Source organism: Carcharodon carcharias, chromosome 25, assembly GCF_017639515.1.
Source record: "Carcharodon carcharias isolate sCarCar2 chromosome 25, sCarCar2.pri, whole genome shotgun sequence".
Classification (NCBI taxonomy): Eukaryota; Metazoa; Chordata; class Chondrichthyes; order Lamniformes; family Lamnidae; genus Carcharodon; species Carcharodon carcharias.
This window is the reverse complement of record NC_054491.1, coordinates 2,963,788-2,973,861: the sequence shown is the minus strand read 5'-3', so window position 1 is coordinate 2,973,861 and position 10,074 is coordinate 2,963,788. Positions and strand designations below refer to the sequence as shown.

The 10,074-nt window shown below is 38.6% G+C and overlaps 1 non-coding gene across 1 annotated transcript; it reads right to left on the bottom strand.

Annotated features, from left to right (window-relative positions):
- Positions 1 to 4,095: 4,095 nt before the first annotated feature.
- Positions 4,096 to 4,168, bottom strand: trnat-ugu. Its single transcript has one exon. It is a non-coding gene; the product is annotated as a tRNA-Thr (tRNA).
- Positions 4,169 to 10,074: the final 5,906 nt, after the last annotated feature.

The window sequence follows — 10,074 nt, the reverse complement described above, 5'->3', positions numbered from 1 at the left end:
ATTTTATTTCAGTTAAAATTCCATGGTCTTGTAATTATCTTAAGCTTTGGAAACTGGAAGAATAATTCACAGAATTTAAAGGGCTTTTTAAAAATATACAGTGCTTAATGTTTACTAAATTCACTTGTTGAACTTAGGAGAAACAATTGCATCTCATTTTAATATTTTCCAAATTAATTCAAAATTAACAAAGTAACAATTCTGTAACTAAAAGATTTTAATTCTCCGAACATGTGTGAACCACACTTGAAACTGGGAAAAAATGCTAATAAAATAATTCAAAAATTGCATATTAGCTCTGGAGAGCTTATTACTAAACTAGTTAATGTTTTACTGATGGATTTTTGCTGCTGCCAAATGTGTCAATCGAACGCTTGCACTGAGTCCACAAGCACTCCAATACCTGACAGAAGACCAAGAGGGCAACTGTTGTTCTTCTCTGTAACTATAACTGTTGTTATAAAAGGTTATTCTCATTTAGATAACTCTGTTTGTACAGTACGTGCTGAGCAAACTCCCTGTTTATCAATGAGGCTGTGTGGTAAAACAGGGGAACAGAAGTTAAAACTGGCTGAGACCCTTATGCCGTTATATACTGAACTACAACTGGTTTGAAACCAATGTAGGGCAGCGAGAGCAGACAGCAACAGGGCTGTATATTTGGGTACTGTGAGATTGGAAGATACAAGTGCTCTGCATGTACCAATACATTTTTGCAGTGTTCTATCAAAGACGAGATGACATTCATATTGTTGGTGAAGAACGAAGAGTGTAGTAATGTCTTTACTAACCATAGCAAGTTAGTGTTGTGTGTGAATTTTTTCAACCTAAGTTCAAAGGATTGGCTTCAGGTTTATCGCATTTGCATTGAAAATGCATTATGGAACATTCACTATCTCTCTAGTTTTTGCACAAGTTTCCCGACTTGCATGTGCCTTAGATCATATAGACATGAGTGGGGATGCAATTCATAAATAATATGAAATATCACTCCTGCCCAGATAGGAATAATGTTTGACAGAGTGAGAAAATAACAATTGGAAATCTCATTTTCAAAAAGTGGTTGAAAGATGAATCATCAAGTTATAGGCCTGTAAGCCTTTTTTCACTATTGAAAAAATGTTTGTAAGTACTATGAGCAATAACATCAGGCAAAAATGTGAGGACATCTTTCATTCTGCGGTCAGCATGAATTTTGGAGTGGGGTGTTGTTCTTCACTAACTTATTGGATTTCTTTAACCACAGACCTACTACATGATGGAGACAGTGGACTTCCCGAAGGCATTTGACACTGTCTGACAAGTTAAGTTACCACATGAAGTCCAAGTACGTGGGATAGATGGAAGTGTGTTAAACTAGATTGGCAAATGGCTATTTGGTACAGAACAATGAGTAATCATGAGTTGGCAGCCAGTTACCAGTGGAATGTCACAAGATGCTGTGTTGTGGCCACAATCATTTATAATTTTTAAAAAGGATGTAGAGGAAGGAATTATACCCAAATTCGAAGATAATATCAAATTGTATGTAATGGCAAATGATGACTAGCAGTGAGTACCAATTCAAAAAGATTTGGATGAGCTCAATCAGTGGTTGGAGAAATTACCGATCCAGCTTAATACAGTGAAATGTAAGATTGAGATACAGTACAGTAGAAGTTAATATGAATTTTGTGCTAAATGGGTTTACGTTTAAGATATCCGAGCAGGACAGAAATCTTGGCATTTTAGTGGACTGGTCATGAAAACCATCAGCACAATATTCACAAGTTCTTTTTTTTCAAGAAAAGTAAACAGAATTTTGGCATGCATAACAATGCAGGGGTTCAAAAAGGCAGCTCACCGCCACCTTCTCAAGGACAATTAGGCTTGAGCAATAAATGCTGGCCTAGCCAGCGACGCCCACATTCCATAAATGAATTTTTTAAAAAATCCACAGAGATCATTGAAAAAATTAACTGGGTCCAGGTTAGTCTTTATCTATTTGCTCCTTTTCAGACTCCCCCTCCTCCTTTGCCGACTCCCTCTCCCCCTTTGCAATCTCCCTCTCCCCCTTTTGCAGCCCCCTCTCCCCATCTGCAGCCCCATTTCTCCCCCTTTTCACAACCTCTCCCCTTGCAGTGCTTCTCACAAATGAGCACATATGAAGCTTATTGGGCACTGTTGAACACAAAATGATGCCATGGTTTTCTGGTATGGCATGTAGATGGGTGAATTATTGGACAATGCTCTTCTCCTGCCCAAAGCTGTTACAAAGTTGTCAATCTCAAATTGATCCATTAAGCTCATGTCTTGATATTTGACACTTTGAAATTGCGGTGCCAGAAATAGAATTCATATTTTTTATCAGCTTGCTGGTTGTGGTTTTTTTTTAAAAAAAGCCAAATAGAACACATAAGGACACCAAACCAAAATGCCTTGGGCAGCAATTAATTCACAATATATTATATTATATAACAAATTTCTGGCATTTGGAATCTGGAATGCAAACAGATTTACAGTTGTGTAGGAGCCAAGAGCTGTTGAAAGTGAAGTTCTAGTGCCAAGCAGCTTGGGAGTGAACTTAGGCTTGTTGTAGTTCACTTTTGGAACTGGATCTCAGTTCTCTTCACAGCCATTCTGGTTTCAAAACTGCAGTATGATCAGGTGTTGAAAATAATGGCAGCCTTCTACTTGCAGGGTGTAATCATAGTTGAATGAATTTCCTTTCATCAAGAAACCATCTATCATTCTTAAAATAATATGCGGAATCATTCCATTTTATGTTTTGTGATGTATAAGTAGTTTCTGATGCAGAAGGGCACACTGATCTTGGCTTTTAGTTTCACTGAATTGCTTGATTGAAGATGTACAGTGAGAACCCCTGAAGGCACTAATTTTGATTTCGTTTTTAGTGTCCCATGATCAAATAGATTTTCAACAGTGAAAGGTTTTTTTATGTTGAATTCAACGAGCTTTAGAAGCTGGTGACTGAGACATAAAAATAGGTTGTTCTTATGAGCTCTGCCATTAGCTCAGTGGGTAAAACAATGTATAACTGAATCATGCTGACGAGAAACTCTCAGATTTAATTCATAATTTGATGTTGGCCTGGATGTCAGTTGGTTACTGCAGTTGGCCTCAGTACCCTGTGTTGGGAATTAGCACACAGACTATACTGTTTAAAAGCTGTATCTAATATCAAGTTTGCTGTCCTAACAGGTTGCTATCAGATTTAGGCTATTAATTTTTAAAATCTTCAATTATATTATTTCCAACATCTGTAACCTATGGTTAAAACTTTGTTCCAACCATGAATGGTATTTTAGAAGTTTTTTTTTTGCAGACCCACCAACTTGCTAATCTCTGGTCACAATCAACCATGTAAGGTTCCAATCTTTTTGCTCAGAATAATTAAAACAACTGAATATGATTTCCCAGAGTGTAAAATGACACAAATAAGATCCATCAGCTATCAGCCATTCATGGCACAAATCCACTCAGTCAAACTTTAACATTCAAGGATTGTTTTAACAAAACCTAAGTTGGGAAGAGGGGAGATTTGTACATGGTTTGTAACTCTTTCGAGTACAAACCCGTTTCCATCTTTCATAGTTTGCCATTGTGAGATTTGAACTTTTGATACTCTTTTGAGTAAACCTGTTTCCATCTGTTTCAGATGAAGTTACATTGTTTCATAGTTTGCCATTGTGAGATTTGAACTCTTGATACTCTTTTTGAGTAAACCTGTTTCCATCTGTTTCAGATGAAGTTACATTGTTTCATAGTTTGCCATTGTGAGATGTGAACTCTTGATCTTGGGGTTACAAACCCAGTACCATAACCACTTGGCCATTTAGGCCTAAATGAGGTGGGATGGTGTCGGGTGGAACTCCCAACGTCACTCTTTCGAGTACAAACCCGTTTCCATCTGTTTATTCAGATGAAGTTACATTGTTTCATAGTTTGCCGTTGTGAGATTTGAACTCTTGATCTTGGGGTTATAAGCCCAGTACCATAACCACTTGGCCATTTAGGCCAAGCCAAATTGTTTTGCAGCATTGTCCAAACCATCGCCCACTTTTCTATGGAACTTGGTTTTACCAGCTACACCATAGGCTACAGCGAGAGTTGAACTCGTGACCCCTGGTTTACAAGACCAGTGCTCTAACCACTGAGATATGGAGCCAAACGCCAAAATTACATTGTTTCATAGTTTGCCATTGTGAGATTTGAACTCTTGATCTTGGGGTTACAAACCCAGTACCATAACCACTTGGGCTATTGTAGCTGGAGCAGATGGGAGAATAGGATCAGGTGAGGAAGTGGTTGAGGTTTGTTGTTTTGACACATGCTCACGCAGCAGAATTGTCACCAAGGGAGCAGATTGGAAGCAAACATGTTCAGCTGTGAGGCTCAGCAACCAGCAGACAACAACCTTTCAGGGCAAAACAGTCAAAAGTATAGTGACAGTATCGAGTAAATTGCAATAGTGGTTCTGATTAAAGGCCTATTGTAAGTTAAGTAACTTATTTTCAGAACCTTCATCTATTATGCAAATTGGAATTTGCATAGTTACTGTGTTTTCTTTCAGCTTTCACCAGAACAAAATGGAGCAGACTTTAGTGTGTACACATCAGGAGTAATACTAAGGGGATACAGTACTTGGGTGATGCTCATGAGAATAACACTACTATTGCAAACCTCTATGTGTGAGTTAGTGCCTTCTAATATTTCTGATGGCTTTAGTGCTTACTTATTGTAATCAGTGTAAACCATTGTTAAGTTCTGCTTAATTTTCTGATGATGTCCTTGTGTGTAGATTTTGCAGTTTGTAATTTGGAGGATTGCTGCCGCTTTCACACACAAAATCATAGAATCATATAATGGGTTGCAGCACAAAAGGAGGCAATTTGCTTTGTTGCGTCTGTGTTGGTTCTCTGAAAGGGCACCTCAGCCAGTCCTATTCCCCTTCCCTTTCTCCATAGCCCTGAATTTTTTTTTTATTCAGGCGCTTAACCCTTTTGAAAGTCCGATTGTATCTGCCTGCACCACATTCTCAGGTAGTGCATTTCAGATCCTAACCACTCACTGCATAAGAATACTTTTCCTCGTGTTGCCTTTGATTCTTTTACCATTCAGTTTGACAGAAAAGTCAAGAGCCAGAGGACACCGAGTTAAAGGGAACAATTTCTCCCTATCTGCTCTGTCCAGACACCTCATCCAGAATATCTCTATCCAATCTCTTCTCAATCTTCTCCTCTAAGGAGAACAGCCCCAGTTTCTCCGATCTATCCACATAACCAAAGTCCTTCACCCCTGAACCATTTTTGTCAATCTTTTCTACACCGTCTCTGATGCCTTCGCATCCTTCCTAAAGTGCGGTGCCAAGAATTAGACACAATCCTCCAGTTAAGGGTTCACCAAAACTACTTTCCTTTTGTACTCTATGCCTCTATTTATAAAGTGCAGGATCCTGTAAGCCTTATTGACCACTTTCTCAATTTGCTCTATCACCTTGAAAAATTTGTGCACATATACCCCAGGTCCCTCTGCTCCTGCATTCCCTTTGGAATTTTATCTTTTATATCGCCTTTCCTTGTTCTTCCTTCCAAAATGTATCATTTCACACTTCTCTGCATTAAATTTAATCTGCCATATGTCTGCCTATTCCGCCAGCCTATGTCCTCTTGAAGTCTATCACTATCCTCCTCACAGTTCACAGTACTTCCAAGTTTTGTGTCATCTGCAAAGTTTGAAATGTGCTCTGTACATCCAAGTCTAATTCATTAACATAGAACAGGAAAAGCACAGGTCCTAGTACCAAACGACTACTCTCTTTCCCATCAATCAGCCAACTTTGTATCCATGCTGCTGCTGTCCCTTTTATTCCATGAGCTATAACTTTGCTGAAAAGCCTGTTATGTGGCAATTTATAAAATGCCTTTTGGAAGTCCGTGTGCACCACATTGGTCTCATCAGCTATCTCTTACTTCATCAAAAACTCATTCAAATTAATTAAACATGATTTGCCGTTCACAAATTTATGCAGGCTTCCATTAATAAATCCACATTTGTCCAAGTGACTGTTAATTTTACCCCAGATTATTGTTTCTAAAAACTTTCCCACCACTGAGGTTAAACTTACTGGCTAACTGTTGGGAATATCTTTACACCCTTTTCTAAACAAGGGTGTAATATTTGTAATGTTGGGGGAGGTGGGGGGAGCAGTATTGACTCAGTCTGCCAGTCCAGTTCAGCAAGTCAGGGAATCTGCTTTGGTATGAATGCCTTTGAACTTTATATTTAGTATTAGATCCAGAGGTTACATGTGTATTTGCTGAAAGCAAAAGCTTTAACCCATTGATGTCCTATATCTTCAGTTGCCTTGAAGTGTATATTTGCAGCCTCTTGGGTTTCTTGACATTACAGTCCTCCTCAGCATCAGCTCATTTTTTATATGCAAGAAGAAAAAGAGAAACACAGCTTAAAGGGTGTTTAACATGAGAGGAAGGTTTAATGAAGAAGGCAAGGAGCAACAATTTTAAGGATCCTGAGAAGGGGAGGAGAGTAAGAAAGAAAAGAGAGTGGAATAAATAAACAATTTGCTCTTGCAAAGCACTTACAGGACCTTAGAACATCCCAAAGCACTTCCAATGAAATACTTTTCGTAGTTACAGTTGTGATATAGGAAATGCAGTAGCCAATTTGCACAACAAAAGGTCCCAAAATGGAGTTGAAGCCCAAAATCAGCCATGATTGTATTGAATGGCGGAACAGGCTTGATGGGCTGTGTGGCCCACTACTCCTATTTCTTGAGTTCTTGTGCCCCACGAAGAGTAATTTGATAATGACTAGATAATCTGTATTAATGATATTAGTTGAGGAATAAATATTGGATAGGACCCTTGGGTGGACTCCTCTGACCTTCAAAATAGTGCGATGGGATCTTTTACAGTCATCTGAGAGGGCACATGAGACCTTGGTTTATGTTTCTTCCAAAAGGCAAATAAAAAGACTAAAGTTATTTTTAAAAAGAACTATGTTGAGAGACAAATCTTTACCACACTAAACCCTGTTCACCACACTGGTCTTGGTCCTCACTTTCAAGCAGGTCTTGATCCTGCCCACCAATTTTGCTCTGGCCTCTTCTTTTCACTTCTCATGTTTGGCTACAAAGGATTTCCTGGACGTGTAGAGCTTTTCCATTTAATTTATCCAGGTATTATAGGCTGTTCCTCAATATACACATGTGTGCATTTTACCTCCAACTGTGCACTGAAGCATATTGTCTCTATTTTGAACATCGTTAAACCTTTCTATACCATTCTTCATCTCTGACCTTCCTTCCGATAGTTTTCAGCAACATGCTTTCCTTGGCCTGACATGATAATAGTCAACAGGAGGGAGCTGGCAAAGCAGGGAAGCAAAGGGAGGAAATTCCAGAATGTGGCTTAATGCAGCTCAAAGAACAGCATCTTATGAAACAGAAAGTGGGTCAGTGTTGGCAGAACAAAGGGACATGGGGCCACAGAATGATTTGAAAGTGAAGATGAGATGGGGGACTCGTTGCTCATGGCGTTCGGTCAGGCCAGATTGTGATGTGGAAGCAAGCAAAACATTCCGAATGACTTGTAGCTGATGGATATGATAAATAAGGAAGTAAAACTTTGGAGAAACCCTGCTGAAGTGTTAAAAATGTAATTTATGTTTTTAGTGGTGAAGGGGAAGAGAGAGAGGCTGGCAGTATGGTGAAAGTGAAAAAATGATCCTGTTGAGGAATTTGGATGTGGAAGAAGAAGATGGCATTAAACATACATTAAGATTCCTTAATAGCTATAGCTTAATACCTATTTCACTGGAGGATTTTCATGCAGTTCTCGTCTTTAGTGTTCATTATTTAGAATAATATACAACCTTGACATATTCTGGACCTTGGTTAAGTGTGGATTATTGAAATAAAATTGAAATAAAAAAATAAATTATTTCAATTGCATCTGCATTTCTGATAAGAGGAGGATTGCCTTATCAGCCTGCAAAAACAGGTAAAGCACTGAGTCCAAGATTTAGGTTAACCAAAAGTCAAAGTTAAGACGATGTAAACAATTTTACATTCCAATTCTTTGGGCAGATCTGTGATGCGTTCAAAGATGACCACAAACTGAAAATGGCAGTGGGTTGCCCGGCGCCACCACATTGTTCACCTGCACCTTCGCCATGCTCCTACATGTTTTGCTTTTTAAAATTTTGTTAAAACTCCACCTCGCCTATGCGACATGAAACAAAGGCCAAGGCCATGGGCTGACTTGATATAGAGTAACAGACCCCAAGTCTTGGTTCTGCTCCCTTTTGATGATGCAGAGTTACTACCCTATTGATGGTTCATATCCTTTGGATTTTCAGGTTTTTCTTTCCAGGCTTTGCTAGCTGGTGAAAACCGAAAATCCTTAGACCACAGCCCAGCTGTGCTCAAGTGCCATATTGACCCACACTGACTGGAGCAGACTCATCACCATGGCAGTGAGCCTTCTGCATTCCAGCTCTAACAGTCAGCCAAGAGGTAGCTGTCGTATGTCCCAACAAAGAGTGTGAAAACTGGGGGAGGCAAGTTGTACTTGGAGGGTCTCCAGTACTTCTTTGCTGTAAGCTTATAGGAGGTTATTGTCCTTGCAGCTAGTAGATAACATGTTGCTCAGTTGTATAAATAGCAGATTAAATGACTCAAACTGACCAAAGATGGGGGATAATGTTATATGTTGTAAATTTTTCAGTCTCTGTTTGCGTTTGCACTTACTGCTAACTTTGGCTCATGTTTTTATTTTATTCATTCTCCACCTATTTTAAAGTATTCTTTCTCCATGGCCATACCTCTGCCAATACATTTGAATCTTGGATATCTGGTGTTAATAGGATCCACGCCAGATGGTGAAGTCAAAACTAAGACATAGAGCCTTTCCTTGCTGAGAGAGTTTATTGACTTTGTTCAGTGTCAATACTCCTCAACTCCACCCAGTATCCCAGTTATCCCCTATTTATATGTGTTGAAATATCCATCACCTGTTTCCCTTAACAATGTAATTGACATTGACAAACCTTAACAGTGTGATTTATAAGACATTGACATCTGGAAGTGAGTGAGATTAGATTATCTTCCAATTTCTCATCCTGACTGCCACCTTGCTTTTGCTGGCTCGACTGAGATTGTAAATTCTTCATGTAAGGAATAACTTTTAGAAGGTTAAGTCTTTAATAACAGGATATGCTGTACAAAAAAGGCTAATTAATCATCTCTGGATCTTAGTTGATGTTAGTCTGAGCGTTATCATTAATGTGATTCATCTGTAAGTTATTACATTTTGCTTGTCAGAGAAATTTCAGCTGTGGTTAGTGCATTACTTGCTAAAGCCTTTTGGAAATTGCAGGTTGGAACAAACACATTTTGAAGGACAGCTTCATCTTAATTTTATTTGTAACCAAGCTAATGGGCCACTTTTATCAAAACACTGAGCAAACTTTCCCTAATTTGTTTTGAGGATATAAGATTAGCGGTGGTAATTACATGTGGCAGTTGTGTCCATTTAGTAATTTGCACTATTGCCCTCATAGCTCATTGCACAAAGATTATTGGTTTAAACACGGAATAGAACAGCTTGACATTTATTACAACAGCATCTTTGATATCTTATTTTAAAAACTGTAGACTAATTATGTATAATCAAATGATTCAAAGGACAGATATGTCAACAACAATTGTCTTTATTCAATGCCTTTAACTTAGAAAAGTGCTCCAAGGTGCTTCACAGGAGTGTAATCAGACAAAAGTTTACAAAATTGCCTTCTTTCCATTTGCTTTATAATCTGCTTCTGAATGCGCTTTTTATATATCATGTTCGCATCTACTCCAATAGCCTTTTTCTGGGGTTGGTAGTAGTTCCCTAGCAAATAGTTGACAATCCGTACTTAGCAGAACCCTTCACAAATTGACCTAACCTTCCATGTTCTTTGAATTATCTTTATGCCCCTTTAAGTAAATCAGTTTTGACTTATTGCTTTGAGATGAAATGTTGCAGAATTTGTAGAAATGTCTGAAAGTGA